At 33.1% G+C, this 16,916-nt stretch overlaps 1 protein-coding gene across 1 annotated transcript in view; it reads left to right on the forward strand.

Moving 5' to 3' along the window:
- The first annotated feature begins 10,532 nt into the window (after positions 1-10,532).
- Positions 10,533-16,916, forward strand: part of LOC111512139 (uncharacterized) — a 30,079-nt gene continuing 23,695 nt past the window's right edge. Inside the window, exon 1 of the mRNA XM_023168239.2 lies at positions 10,533-10,673. The gene's annotated coding sequence lies outside the window, so the exon portion shown is untranslated. The remainder of the gene's footprint in view (positions 10,674-16,916) is intronic.

Consider the following 16,916-nt stretch of genomic DNA (forward strand, 5'->3'; position numbering starts at 1 on the left):
TGTCTCTCTGAGATAAAAACAAAAAAAATTATTTAAACATATTAAATGTAAATATTGAGGAATGAAAAAATTCATGTAATGTTGGGATACATAAATGAACAATAATCCGCAGTCAAAAAATTTTTTTATACAAATTCATTGATCTTTTCAAATCTTTTTTCAAATTTCCAAAATTTTGAAAATTTTCCGAGATATTAAGAAAAACTAAAGCCCCATTTTTTTCTCACTTAATTGTTTATTACTTTTATAATTTTTATCGGCGCGTTTTCGGACCGTTCCTTAAACTTTCTAGGCAAAAATACGAATCGAATGACACCTTGGTCGTAATTTTTGGACAGGGCTGAAAAATGTCACCAAAAAGCGCTAAATCAAGTACATGTGAACCAGACTAATAATATAATGGCAACACAATCAACGGATGAAGTGTTCAAAATGACCTTCATCTAGTTCCATACAATAATATAGTCTACTTTCGAAAGCGTTCCTTACATTATTGAAAATGTCCGGAGTCAGAAATCGGCATTCCCTCTCTGTCGCAGGTCTTCTAGATTTGTAGAATGTATTTGATTAGTAGTAAACGTTTTGAAATGGACGACACTGTTAGTTTTTTCTGCACTGGTAGTTTTTGTTGAATCTAGTTGTGGAATAAAAAGTAGATAGTTGGCCACTGTCACTTCTTCACCAATTATTATTCAGTCATCCTTTTTCACTGTGTTCCAACATGGTTTATTCTTATGATGCACTGTTTGGAACCTTTGGTGTATTAATGAATATTACTGGAGTTTTTTACCAACACCAAATCGTTATTTTTAACACCTCGACACGTGTTTGAATCACCAAGTGATCATCTTCAAAGGGGAAGATTAAAACTATAAAATGTTTTGATGAGCCGGAAAAAATTGGTAGCAATAATAAAATCCGAAACGAACACTATAATTATAATGAAAATTGAAATGAAATAAGTGATGTATATACCCAAAAAAGTTAATTCTGCAATAAATGTTCGAATTGGAGTCCTTCCATTTCGAGACAAATAATGTGACATTAAGATGGTCTGCAAGATCACCAGATCTTACTATTTTGGACTATTTTTATGGAGGACATTGAAAAATAGGATTTACCTGGCAGAGGGATAGAAAATGTGGAAGACTCGAGATTGAGGATTTTGAATTATTTCGCAATAATGCAGCAAATAAGTGTATTAAGGGCAATAAATAATATGAAAAACCGAGTTTGAAATGTCTCGAAATGGATGGACTCCAATTCGAATATTTATTGCGCCTATAATTTTTTTGGGTAGGACCTATATAAATTACTTCATTTCAATTTTCAATACAATTATAGTGTTCGTTTCGGATGCTATCATTTCTTTTTCTGCTCATTAAAACACAAGGTTCCGTGCTGGGACCAATACTATTTAATATATATATTAACCGAATTTTTGCATTAGGCAACGGAAACATAGTCGGATTCGCAGATGACACCGCTATCTTTTACAAAGCAGATAACTGGAATTCCTTAAAAATAACAGTTGAATCAGAATTCTCCCACATGAAATATTGGCTGGATAAGAAACTACTGACGGTGAATATTGACAAAACGCATTACCTACCATTCTGTTGTAATGCAGCTGGAGCACCCCCGTTCGACCAATTAACAATAAAAACTGATACTCCTTTCCACATCTTTTCTGAAAAGAAAATAAAATACCTAGGAATAATTCTAGACACCAATTTGAAATGGGACCTACATATTAAATATACCGTCAATAAATTGGGAACATTCCATTCACATTTAGGAAACTTAAAGAACTCCCACCTCCAAAATATCTCATAACTTTATACTACTCGCTTGTGGAAAGTCATATCCGCTATGGAATAGTAGTTTGGGGAGGAGCATTAAATAGTCATATTTCTCAAATCGAAATCATGCAAAGACGTTTTCTTAAATTAATATTCTATAAAAATGGTAGGTATCCCTCTGATAAATTATACATCGAAACTCGTCTGTTAGACATACGACAGTTGTATTTTTTATGCTCTAGCACTAAATATCATACAAAAAGACATATGGCATCGCTTCCTCCACATCAGTATCGCACCCGCTAAAGAGATCAGTATACACACCCCTAATGGTCAGGGTCGTTACACAAAGATCATTTACTTACTTTGCGCTTAAACTCTACAACCGAATTTCTGAAAATATAAAATCTATTTCAAATATCAATCGCTTCAAAAAAGAGTTGAAAGAGCATATTCTTCAAAGTCAGAGACTTGATTTTCTACGTCTATTTGAGTAGATGGAAAAAAACCATACGTATCTTTGTTATATTGTCCACTTACAATTCTGTAATTTATATGTGCTCATATATGTAGGTATATATGTGTATATATGGGCACTATCGTTTTGTAAATATATATCACAACCATTTTCAACAACATCCAAATCGATTTCAACATGTTTTTATATATCATTACTAGTACGCGTATTTCACAATTGTGATTTTAACTGTTAATTTAGTTTTATGTTTGTATGATTTTATATTCAAATAATATTATATGTCAAAACTGACAACTTTTTATATTTATACTTATATTTGGGATTTTATATTATCTAATGTGTTTTTAATTTTATATATTAAGTAGTTTATTTTCATATGACAATCCCCTTTATATATAATTCATTCTCATACTTTGATATTTATCATATATTCATTTTTTTTTCTCCGGATATCCCTTTCACCACATATAAGCAACATCTGATGCTTCTGTGGTTTCTACAATATTTATTCAACTGTATGTATTACTTTAGTTATTTCTTTTTGTAATTTGAATGTGATTAAACATTAATTTTTATATTTTTTCCCAAGAATCATGTGCCCTGAGCAAGCGCAGTGAGCCAAGAATGACAGCCTTCTGTATCTGTGCGGCTAAGATTTCTGCCTCAGTGCGGCAAGCCGGTATGATATTAAGATTCGAGAGTAGAGAGGACATCATTCCACCAAGGACTCCAATAATCAGAATAACCATCTTGACAGAGTGATCTGGATAGAATCTGCGGAGTTCGAAGAGAAAATATCGATATTTTATCCGTTTTTCCTCCTCTTTTCTGACGATATTCGTTTCATCAGGAGCTGAAAACTCCACGACAAATATCGTTTTGGTCTGGTGGTCGAGAAGGACCACATCAGGCTTATAAGCTTGTATGAGCCTGAGGGTGGAGAATGAATAGTTCCAATAAATTCGGCAATTCTCGTTCCCCACAACGGATTCAATATCCCCCGGAGCGTAGGGCACCACCGGTGTCTCGTCAATACCGTAAGAGTGTCGTAGATGGTTATATAGCACTCTCCAGAGGCATAAAGTTTAAGATCATCCATATAAAACAGATGGGTGACCTTGTGTCTCCGGTTTCCGGGGGTGCCACAGTTATACCCTCGAGTATTTCTGAGCGCAACGGATAATGGCAATACTGAGATGCAGAAGAGAAGGAGACTGAGGGAATCACCCTGAAATACACCCCTTCTGAAAGTGACCCACCCTGTTTGGACTCTTGCTTGACCAGATGTTATGGTGAAGCGAGTTCGCCAAAGTGGTATCAGTTGTTCAATGCATCTCACTATGTTATCGGGTACCGCAAGGCATCTGAGCAAATGCAAGATGAGCCCATTCGAAATTGTATCAAATGCCTTACGGTAATCGATCCAGGCCATAGAGAGATTACACTTATATTGTATCGAGTCCTGCGTTACACATCTATCGATGAGCAAGTTCTCTTTACATCCAGCGACTCCTCTCTTCGACCCTCTCTGCTCATATATCCGTTCGAACACTCGGTCAACTGCGGTGAGTATTCGTGTGTATAAGATGCTTGTAAACAACTTATAACACGAATTCAAGCATGTTATCGGTCTGTAATTCTTAGGAATCGACAAATCTCCGCTTTTGGGGATGAGAACGGTCCGCCCCTCAACAAATCAATCCGGAATCGGCTGCCCTCCGTCCAGCCATGAGTTGAAAACTCTGGCCAGATGGCGGTGGGTAGTTTTTTCCACCAATAAGTGTTCAACCCATCTGGGCCTGGAGCAGCAAAGTTCTTGGAACCAACAAGGTCTCTTCGAACGTCATCCGGGGTTATCGGGTTGCGCAGTTCATTGAGCTCAGGCTGTCGAAGCTCTCTGTTGAAAGCTTCGAACTGCGCTAGGGCTGGAGTGTCTAAGTTGAGTGACTGCGGGTGTTCATAGATATCCTTCTAGAAGGATTCCACCTGATCAGCAGTCGGCGGATTATCCACAACACGTGGAGGCTCTTGGAATAAGCGAGAAGGTTTCTCGCGGAACCTAAGATTTTCCGCGATACTTCTGGCTCGCCTCACTAGTGACTTCTTAGCAGCCACTAGCATTCGTATCCTATCAAGGCAGTGCTGTTTGGTGGTCAACAGCACGCCTTGGCCCAGAGTGTGATGGATACGTCGTAGATTGGCGGCTACTCGCCGCACTGCGGGCGGCCTATTGGCCGCCCTGTAGTCCATCACACATTGGATACGAGACGCGTGTTGTCTCGCCGACGGAATTCCGTCCTTCCGATTCGGAAAGCGATTGGAAGACGTTATACACGGCGGTGTTGATTTGCCAGATGTCAGCCTCTTCTGTTAGAACACTATGAACCTCCGCATCCAAACAAGCCAGTTCTTGTGGCTTCAGGGGCCTAATTCTGTGGAGCGCCCTGCGTGTTCTGATTGTCGTCTCCATTAGTGGTATGGTGCGAGTCTCTTCTCCAGCCGTGCCAACGGGTGGTAGAACTGCCACTTCTACCACTTCGTTAGCAGGCTGGGGAGGAGCTATATAGCCCTGCCGCCGAAGATAGGATACGTAATCCCTAAGATTTTGGGCGGAAAAGGCGGCATGCTCCGGATGTGTTTCACACCACAGAGAATGCAATCTCGCCATGTACCCTCTTCGCGCGAGCTCACTACTCTCGTAGCAATGCATAAGGCTAGTAAGGTAGTTTATTGTATAACATGATGGGCATAATTAGGGCCGTTTGCTGCTTTCGTCAATTTATGGTGGGGAACAATAAAATTATAGTTAGATCTTAACGTATATCCTGTGGCGAGTCAAATTTTATCTATTGATTCAAATGAGATGAGTTTTGACATAAACAACACAGTTGAATATATATAGTGAAATAATAGTTAAAATATCCAAATCGGTAAAGAGCTCCCTACATGAGTCATCATATTTTTTGAAACACATTGTTTTCACTATTTTTTTTTGAGCTAACAGTAATTCGTTTATTCTTGCACAGTTACCAAAGTTGATTTGACAATAACTGAATGAAGATTGAATATAAGCATAGTAATAGCTCTTCAATATATTCAATGGAACAAAATTACGGAGATTACGAATTACAAAACAATGTTTCGACATTTTACTCAAAATATAATCAATGTGTTTGTTCCAAGAGAGTTGAGCATCAATGTTCAAACCTAAAAATTTCACAGATGAGGTTTGTTGTATTGACTTGCCATTTATTTTGACCAGAACACTGCGATCATTCTCATGTAGTGAAAAGACGATTGCATTAGTTTAGTTGTTCAAAATGAGACCATTTTGAGAACAATATTTTTACATATTAGCAACTGCTTGATTGGCCTGACACGACAATCCCTCATAATCTGAAGACTTCAGAGTGAACGAAGAATTATCGGCAAATTGCACTATACAATGTTGACGATTACTGTTGTTGAGGTCATGTACGAATAAAAGGAAGAGAATAGGTCCTAGGATGCTGGAGAACACCGGTGGGAAAGACACAGGTTCTAGAGTGGAAGGTGCCAGCCTCCAGTTTAACCCTCATACTTTGCATTCTGAATGCAGATAAGATCTCAACTAATTGAGCCACGAATTCCTAGACAAAACAGCTTGCTCAAAAGTAAATCGTGATCAACAGTGTCGAAAGCTCGTGACAAGTCGAATAGAACACTTATTGTTTCTTCAAATCTATCGAGATTAGAAATGACTTCAGTGACTAAATTCATCGTGGCATCCTGAGTGCACTTGCCAGTTTGGAAGCCATATTGACAGTCTGGGATGATTTTATACTTCTTGCAAAAAGAGAGGAGTCTTCTTTGATAAGTTTTCTCGAATATTTTGGAAAATGCAGACAGTAACGCAATTCCTCTGTAATTGTAAACCGAGTGCTTGTAATTTTTCTTATGGATAGGCACTATTATTGCATGTTTGAGTCGAGTAGGGAATATGCCTTCGACTAAGGAGACATTAATGAGGTATAAGAGGGGTTTGATCAAATTTTCAACCACCTTGAACAAGAGGTTGTAAGGTACTTCATTCACGCCACTGGAAGTCTTAAAAGATATCGACTTCACTATCTCGAGTAGTTCTGTTTCATCCAGAGGATATAAAAAAAGTGAGTTGGAGTTTATGTCACAGTTATTTACTGAAATAGGAGATGTTTCTTTGACTAATTTTTGGACAGAATTCAAGAAATAATCGCTGAATATTTGGGAGATATCAACACCCTCCTTTACAGATAATTCATTTTCATCAATAACATATTTTGGCAAGAATTGGCTTTTTTATCGAATGCGGAATTCTGTTTGATTATAGTCCAGGCAACCTTAGATTTATTAGTGGCTTCAAGAAATTTGTGGCTGAAGTAAGACTTCTTTGAAGTTTCTATCTTTTGTCGATGCTGTTTCAAATGTAATTTATATTGTTGGTTAATGATTTCATCAGATCGGATTTTACTGATGTGGAAAATATCTCTGAGTAATTTTTCTTCATTAACGATCTCCTTAGTTATCCAAGGTTTATTGTTATTAGATTTTTGAGGTGTATTGGTTTGATGTAATTCCTGAGGAAAGGCTTTATCGAATAGGTTGAGAAATGAGTCATAAAAAATAGAGAATTTTTCATCAGCATTACAGTTGCTGGAGTATATAGATAGTCAATCCTCACGAGCCAATAAAGCATTCAAAAAATGAATGTTTTGATCACAGAAGGATCTTTTGAGAGAATAATTGGTTATCTTTACAGTAGGAGCGGTGATTGGTAAAACTATATATTGGAGTGCATGATCCGAGAAATATATGTGACTGACGGTGGAATTAGAGATGTTGGATGTAGAGGAAAAAATATTGTTCACCGTAGACATGCTATTGCCTTGTATTCTTGTGTAATCGAAAATACATTGATTCAATCCGTATGAGGCAAATAAATTACGCAGATAACTTGCATTTCCATCAGTGGAATTCTTATAGAAGTTGAAATTAAAATCACCACAAACGATACAAGAGGTTTGAATCAAGAAATAGTTCCATATTATATATGAATTACAGAATGTTGGAAGATGGTGGTCTGTAAAAACAGTTTACGCGGATTTTGGAGTTGTGAGCGGTTATTTCGACAGCATCATATTCAAACGTACCCTGAGATTTTTCGACGGTAGTGTGTAAGACTGTATAATCGTGAATTCTTTCTTCAAAGGATGTATTACTCGACCCTCCATGCCATTGAAAAAATGGGTAGTTGCCTATCGCAGGGGGATAAAGTTTCGGGTATGATTTCCATATCAGAATTAGTCCCCCTAGAAATGAAAATTGACGTGTTCTTTGAAATTTTTCATTACACGTCCGTTTCTGACTCACAGGAGGAGTTCAAATTTTCGTTGGAACGCCCTGTATATGTTTATAAACTGAGAAAGTACTTATTTGAAAACTAAACAAAATTTATATATGTATATATGACGATTTATGAAGTATTTCTATAATATATATAAAATAGTTGTTTAGAACTGTGTTATCCGTCTACAGACGTCTCACAAAAAGTATCATATGCTCGATATTTTGTAAATTCAATCTTTATACTTATCTAAGTAGGTGTTTTTTTTCGGAGCTTTGTACATAGAAAGATGAAACTGAATCCCGTTGGTGATAATTTCTTGTTGAGTCGAATTACTTTTTTTGAAAACTTCAGCACATTGAACAAAATCTTGCTTTTCAAACATTTTGAAGAATGTTGCTTTAATTCTCCTGTAAAATGCAGACGTCATATCACAGCCAGTTATTGCATGTAGACATAGTACATGATTTTGACTCTTTGCTAGATAAACTTTTTGAAGAATATATTTCGGTTTGACTTTGAGCTTTTGCTGGCTTTAGAAAGAAAATAGTTTTTTCAGGTGGAGTTCGAGCAGTAAGAAGTACGAGTAAGTCTACATCTTCACCAACATCAATAGTTGTATTTGTCAAATTAAATTGCTCTATAGGTGTTCAAATATCAGTACGTCAGCATCGTTATCAGCCTGTTTAACCAATATATTTTCGCCCATAAACTTATTCTTCAACATTGAAATGTTGTGAGTATTTGCAAAAAATTTCTGTTGACTGGTAGGACCTGTCATAAGTTCATCAAATAGAATATGGGAAGATGAAAATGTTGCTAAAGTTCGACGACGTTGTTCTGCAGCTTTGATATTTCTCGTGTAATCATCATAGCCATCAAATACGACCGTAATTCTGGCACCAAAATGTATACGTACATACTGAACGTATTTATTTAAAATAATGCTAAATGTTTCTTCACTATCCCACACAACACGCTGTAGTAAGTATCCAACGTTAATGATGTATATCGTATCAGTATTGTTAATTTCAATATTGACCTGTTGGAAACAATCGTAAATGGCAGACTTTTGTGTTTTACGCATTCCGAGGTCATCAAATAACGATAAAGGGTAGGGAGCCAATTCATATTCAAAATATTTCTCAATTTCATCTTGAAATGCTGCAGTAATGCTCATGCGCTGGAACAATAATACAGGGTCAACAGGTACTTTTTCTTCGTGAACTTTTATACACATACTGTATTCATTGCATGCATACTATAAACCCATTTACTTATAACACTCTCTTTCGTACGTCTCCCTCGAGCAATACCTCCATCGGTCTTCACAGCTTTCATCATAGACTTCTCGATAACCATGTCCATTGGAGTTCGACAACATGATTTGTCTGACCGTTTGACAGTAAAAACACCTTCACTAAATTTTTCGTACACTTCGGGATGTATTAAATTTTTTAATTGTTGCATATTATCCTGCAAGTAAAGGTGTGCAGAAGTAGCAAAATGTTCAGATGCGTGAAAATAAGGGAGCATTTCTTTAACGCACTTTAAATGAGCTTATGCATATAATGATGATTACAACTTTTACAACTTTTTGACTCGTCGTATCTCAGAAACGGTGGCTCTAAGAAAAAAGTATCGATACTTTTTTGTAGAGAATTCTATGATTTACAATTTTCATTGAAAGTTATTTTATGATGAAACTTACTGTTTTCCTGAAAGTTGCGAAAAACCAATTTTTTTCGAGATTTTTGACCTTTGACCTCGAATAAATTTTTTCCAGGCATCGCAATCATTCGGAATTTCAAAATAATATTTTTGACTATGTTTTGCACAATTTCATGCATTTGCAGCTTGTTGTAAATTTATGTACCTTCACTCTTATTTTTTAGTCTAATTTGACCGGACTAGTAGGAATTTCAGCCTTTTCTGGATAGCGAGGAAACGGCAGGTACAATAACCTACAGTTATATCCGATACTCAAAATTTACACTTTTTGATCAACGTAGAAAGTTCCTATAATTTTTCTGTTCTTAAAAAAAATGGTCTATGAAATGCTGAAGAAAATTTCAAAGATTTGTGAGAAACATTTTTTTGAAACTTACTAATACATTTATTTCGATTGCCACTAAAAAATTACCCGAAAAGAGCGAATACAGTCATTTCATTAACTAGTGAAAGGCAAATACAGGTGAATATACTTATTCGAAGTGAAAAACCAAGTGAAAAACAGAACAATAGATTCTAGATGTTAATTATTCTAGAGTGACAACCCATGATTATCTGGTAAGAACTTAGTGGGATGAAAACGTGCGATTGATCTTCAAATTGCTATATCTGGGAGGAATAGTCCTGTCATCATCTGAAAACGATTGTGGATACTAACAATCGAAACGTCGAGAAGTAACTTGGTTTGAAATCTTTTTTAATTTTATATTTCTTTTTCAGTTGTTAAATTTTGATTTTTTGCTTATTTTTATTTTATTTTAATTTCTTTTCACTCTTTTCTTTCATAGATTTCAAATCATATTTTGAATTATATTAAACATTGGAGTCTGATCTAGTGAAATTCACGATGAACCATTGTCAACCACTTTTAAACAAAGGTTGAAAATTATTTTCATACGTGACTCATTTGAAGATTATCACTAGTCTATTTCCGATCGTAATACCTACATGACTGCTAATTTTGAAAAATTTCAAATATGTTTGATCTTTCACTATAATACTATTTATGTAACTTTGAGAATAATATTTAAATAACTCTAGTTGGTAGTATCAATATGATAACTAACAGAAAATTCTTTTCCTCGAAATGGTTTTTATCAGTTGTTGAATTTCCTGTGCCTAGAGTTAGGGCTCGTAAAAATATTTCTTGGTAGGTTAATTGCAAATGATAAAGGTGGGAGAATAGTCAGTACCTGCCCTGATGAGCATATAAAGTAACTAGAAGAAGTGTACATCACAGGTAGAAGTGTTCTTTTATAGTTGATTTTGCATTTTTGGTTCCTGACAATTATTTCAAGTGGTGAGTTGTTTCATTTAATATTATTATTAAACAAGTGAACATTTTTTATTCAGTTTAGCGTATCGTTCGTTTCAGTGAAGTTAGCAATTAATGTTCAATATATTTCTATTTTTATTTTGAAAATATTTATCTTAAACATAAACATTGCGATTAGAAATTCTTCGGTCACATGTACACCAATACATCATAATAAAATTCTCATGATAATGTAGAAACAGAACAAAGGAATATTTGTAAACTTTCACCTTTAAAAGTGATTATATTTTCAGATTTACAACTTTTCAAAAGATAATCGAAAAAGATCAATTCAATTTGTTGATAATTACGCTCATATTGAAAAGGTTGAAAATGAAAAACTTTCAACAAGTAAAACGTAAATATGAGATTCTCAAATTCAGTGAATCGTTAATTCATTCCAATCATCCAGACATTCAGAAAAAAACTATCTCGGTTTTTTGGCAATTTTGTTTCAATTTTGGGAAAGTACTAGCCCCTAGAGTTTTTTTTGTATCTGCTCTTGACTAGAACCGGTCCTGTATTACACAAACAAGTCAAGTGTTGCTTGTTCAATTGGAGGTTTAATTTGTTTTTCATTATTTTTGAAGATTGGACATATGAAAAATATTTTTTTTTTTTTTTTTACCAAAATAGTGTTTCAATTTATTCTCGGCAATGAGAACGTAACCAGAATAAAGATCAGTTATCCGATCGCCCACTTCACGTTAGATAATAATAATAATAGTAGTATTTCAATTAGATCAAACACATGATATTGGAAAAGTCTATAGAAAATAGCTAAAGAAATTATATATCCATAAAAAGTTTTTATATGTTCAAACATTATTGTAAATAATATAAGTAACAGTAATATAAGTACTCTGTTTCCGAATAGTAGAGAGTAATACCAGGTTTACCCTATTTTTATATAGAAAAATGTTCGTAAACAAAATGTTTTATAATGTTTCATTTTATTACCTACAATGGCGAGCGTTCTGGTATTTAATTATACTTATTTATATACAATTATTATTGTTACAAATCCGATGAATCTTTGTTGAATGTTATGATTAAATGTTCTACAATTTCCTCAACTGAATGATCTGATTTCCATATGTTATCTCCTTTCTTTATATCATATTGAATGCATATTAAATGTCGTGTTTATACTTGCAACGAAACCCTTTATTTGAGCCCAAAATAATTCAATGGAATTAAGTTCGCAATGATGAGAGGGCAAACGCAGAATAATAAATCATCAAACTCGAAGCCACTTGATGATATTCGCTGTTCTGGAATGTTAAATTGCATTATTCATCGCAATCACAGAGTTAGGTGAAATGAGGTATATCATTTCCTCAAAATAACACATCTCCAAAATTCTTTGATTCAAACATCAATAAACAACAATTCCAGTGTGGGTATGAATCAGTCCCTTTCGTTTTCCAATACAAGCTTAGATAAAAGTATTGATGAAATGTATGCTGCATTAAAGGATGTAAATGAGTACCTCATGGCAAATAAATTAAAACTGAATAAAATGAAAACTAAAGGAATGATTAAGACAACAAAATATAAATGGAACAACCTTGATTTAAATGAGGTAAATCTACAAATCGATAATGAATAGGTACATTGAAATTGTGTCATGTATCAAATATCTTGGATTTCAGTTAGAAAATTTATTACTTTTTGGCAATCATCTCGATTATATATGTAAAAAATATCTAAAAACCTATATTTCTTTGCAAGAATTTCTGGTAAATTATCCACTAAGTCTGAAAATACTGTATACAATGCGATTATCCAACCACATTGTGATTACTGTGCTTCCATTAGTTTCTTGTTTGATCTAAATCAAACATCTCAATTACAAAAACTTCAAAATCGCGGTATGCGAATTGTTCTAAAAGTGAATAGATTCACTGAAATCGGAATCATGTTACAAACTTTGCGGTGGCTACCAGTTTCTTTACGGTTGTATTACTTAACTATGACATTTATATATGAAATTTATATTTATATATGAAATCCTTCATATTTTTCTGAATTTCTTAGTCTGAATTTTGAAGTGAACAAATATGCCACAAGAAATCATACTGATTTGCATTTATGCATAACAAATAGGGAAAGTGCTATGAATTCTTTATTTTTCAAAGGGTTTGATACATACCATAAATTACCAAATGTAATTAAACCTAGGTCATCATTAGGTATTTTTAATAAACAGTTATTGAAATCCATCCATAATGCTAGTATTTGTATGTTGTTTTCTTCTATTTGTCATTGTACTGGAGCTGCACTTATATTGCAATGTATTTTTAATAGCATATGTCGATATTTTTCAAACTAGAAATTTTTATTTTCATTTTCAATTTTGAACTATATCTACATTTTATATATGTTGTTTTTTTCTATTTATTATTGTATTGGAGCTGCACTTATATGGCAATGTATTTTTAATAGCATATGTAGTTATTTTTCAAACTAGAAATTTTTATTTTCAATTTTGAACTATATCTACATTTTAAGTTTTTTTATAATAATTTTCAATTTCTATAATGTTAGTAATATGTTTTATATAATATTATATATTAGGGTTACTTATTTAAATAAATATATTGTTCTTCTTCCACGAAGCGCCTATAATCTCCGGTATACCAGCCCTCTGAAAATGCTTGACGTAAACTTGTAATGTTTTTGTCTTGAAACATCTTTCCAGAGGTATATTCTTCGTTAAGCTAAGTTTCTTCCAGATTATGAATATTTCTATTCTCACGTCGAAACTCTCTCATCGGCCTGAGATAATTCTTCTTTCGGCAAATAATTTCGTCATTTTCGATCAAAAGTCATATTCTATTTTGTTTTCCTCAGCCGAAATTTAATTTCTTCGAATTGTTCCTCATTTTTTTTGCCTATCATCGGAGATAAACTTTGGCTTCTTTCAAGACTCCCATTATTTTGTCAAGGGTTGGCGCATTTCTTTCTTTAAATAAAATAATTACAAGTATGTAATTTTCATCAACAGGCGCAGTTTTTCTTCCTAAAGATGGTTGTGGGATTTCATAATTTCATTTTTTCTCTTATTCTTGAATGTTAAATCGACGATTTTGAATCTCTCGTTATTTGCGAATACATTTCCATTAGAGTATTAACGATAGGATGAGAGCATTAGATGTCACATCTCCCCTTAAAAACATCTAGAGACGTTATATTAGGTGTAACGTTTCAGATAGGTACCTTTTTATTACGATAGGCTGATTCTAAAATGGATAGATGTCAATTTTCCAAACCTCAGAATCACTCGCTAATCTAGCGCTAATCAGGTAATCACCTGATGTGACACCCTTAGATATTTTGTGAAGATTTGTGAAATTTAAAGTATACGTTACACAACCGCAGGCTATTCTAGAGCTCATGGTTGGAATAAGAAGTGCTCCTAATGAAATTAACCAAGAAACATTCCATAATTAATTTGTTAACAAATTTCATCATTATCAGAAAGTAAATAGTAAACATTTTTCACATTTATTGGAATTACCTGGGTTGGGTTTTGAATATATTTTTTTTTGAAATTATGATATTTATCGTTTGTTTATAGATGATTGAAATGAATATATAAGTTGTAGTTTAGTTCAAATGTACCATTTTGTTATAAAATTACGACGATCAAGGTGTCATTCAATTCGTACTGTCACATAGAAAATTTAAGGAAAAGTTCGAAAAGGCGCTAAAAAATTACAGAAGTTATAAACAAATTAGTAAAAAAAATGAGGTCTGTTGTTTTTTGAATTTCTCGAAAAATACTCGAAAATTTCGAATTTTATAAAAAGATCATCGAACTTGCTAAAAAAAAGTTCCGACTCCCGGAGTCGGGACATCATTGAACAATAATCTGCAGTCACACAATTTTTCCAATAATTATGCATTCGTTAATTAATAATTTCTTATAAACTGAAAGTTAACATAAAAACCCTGATAAATAAACTAAAACCCTAGAATCTTTTCACTTTGTGAAGTTATTTACAATAGGCTAATGAATGGATTGTCGTTGCAAAAATGACAAAATTTTGATTTTCCCCTTTTTTGTTAACAATTAAAAATTGAAAAAAAGTAAATTGTTTTTTTTTAAATCTTGATTGTTTCGATGTCTAACGGTTAAAAGCTACTTCTCAAAGCTACTACTCGAAAGCTAAATATTATTTTTATTTTTTACTGTTTTTTACTGTTTACTGATTAGAAATTTGTTACAAACAAATACATTGTTTACGAGTAAATCTAAAAATGTTTTTTTCGTTATATACTTATTGATGGAAATTTTGATTCTCAGAAAAAAAACGGTTCTTTAAAAAAATTATTTGTTGCTAAAAGATGCGTTTAAACAAGCAAAAGGAGATGCTGATACACTCATCATTCGAACTGCAATATACCTTGCAGAAAAAAATCCAGATTAAAAAAAATCTTGCAATTGGGACCGACGTTGACCTTGTCGCTTTAATGATAGCATTGACACCGGAAAAATCAAATATTACAATGTGGGAAACGTGAGCTTCAACGAAACAGCTAGATGTTATTTACGAAAATCATCATAATCAACACTTGAAAAATATTATTCTGTTTGCGCATGCTTTTACAGGATGAGATAAAACGAGCGCTATTTAAAGCAGGGGAAAACATTGTTAGATATAATAAATAAAAATGATCAGCTGGTGCAATACGTGGACATTTTCTACAATCCCGATGCATCTTTTAAAGACATTGAAGTTGCCGAAGAACAAATCATGTTGGCCTTATACGGTCAATTTGGTACAAGATTATCCAATGGGTGTTGAAGAATACTGCCAACCAATACTGGAAGACGACAATGAGGCAGTTCAAGAAACATCGGGACAAGAAAATATAGCAGAAATTATAGATGATGAGCCGCCGGCACAAAAACGATCCAAAATATTGCAAAAGTGTAGTCAAACATTTGTAAACTGTACATAATATGATTAAATGAATTTAAAAATGATATCCATTCAATTTTTGATTGTCCTAATATAATTCCTTATTATAATTTTATAAGATCTATTTGACTATATTTCATTACAATTGTAAACTATATAGTTAATGAAAAAATCCTACTTTGTGTCAGCCAATAATGAAAGATGAAAATAAAATAAAAATAGTTGTGCATTGAGAAGACTAGGAAAAATTTTTTTTATAAACAATGGTCAATAATTAAATGACTAATAGAGCTTTAATGAAAAGCTGAAATTGTTAATGAATTGATAATAAACAAAAAATACTTGTAGCATTATTATCATATATGCAATAGTTTAAGAGCTTTTATGAATTAAAAAACAGAAGAGTGGATGAAAAAGGCAAGTTTCAAGGTATAATAATATTGAAAGTTATAAAAAAATAGAAAAAAAAATATACATGGCTAATTTTATTATTCAATTGAGTATTAAAAAAATTAATGAAAATATTTATTTCATTTACAAAATTACGGCGAAACATCGATGTATACCTGTGAGGATGACAGTGTTCCATGTGAGTACAATTTGTTACCATTCATTTAAAGTAGAACTCATGTGGATGATATCTGATCTTATTCCACAACTAATGTTTGATATACAAACTGAGTAAAGAAAAGTATCTTCTGTATAATTAATTCAGTGATCATATAGAAGTATTTGTTTCGAAAGAATTTTTTCTTTCCTGTAATTCAATGTTTATATGAAAGTAGCTGTTTCAGGAGGACTTTCTTTCAGTTTGTGTCTGAAAGTTACTTCTTTGCATGATCTACACATCCACGTATAGAGTTATTTATTTTCAAATTGATTACTTCATTCCTTTCTTTGGAAGATTCCCTCATTTTTTGTATCGAGATGGAGTAGTAGAAGGCCAAAAACTTTCTTTTCCAAAAAACAAATTGTTTTTCAAATCAACAAATAAAAAACATTTTTTTATGATGAAGGAATGAAGGAATTTATGATTCCTTAATTTCAATACTTGGTCGCAAAAAACGGTTTTTAAAAAATAAACGCATTTTTTAACAACAAATGAATTTTTTAGGGAACCCTATTTTCCCTAAAAATCATAATCCTCATTGATGAGTTAATTACGAAAAATAAATTTTAGGTTTACCCATGAACAATGTATTAGTTCATAACAATTTTTGAACAAGTCAAAAATAAAAAAAAATATTCAAGTAGACATCGTTAGACATCGAAACAATAAAGATTGAGAAAACAAAGT

This window comes from Leptinotarsa decemlineata, unplaced genomic scaffold, assembly GCF_025532065.1.
Source record: "Leptinotarsa decemlineata unplaced genomic scaffold, Ldec_3_MD MMD2_P_RNA_scaffold_4, whole genome shotgun sequence".
Taxonomy (NCBI): domain Eukaryota; kingdom Metazoa; phylum Arthropoda; class Insecta; order Coleoptera; family Chrysomelidae; genus Leptinotarsa; species Leptinotarsa decemlineata.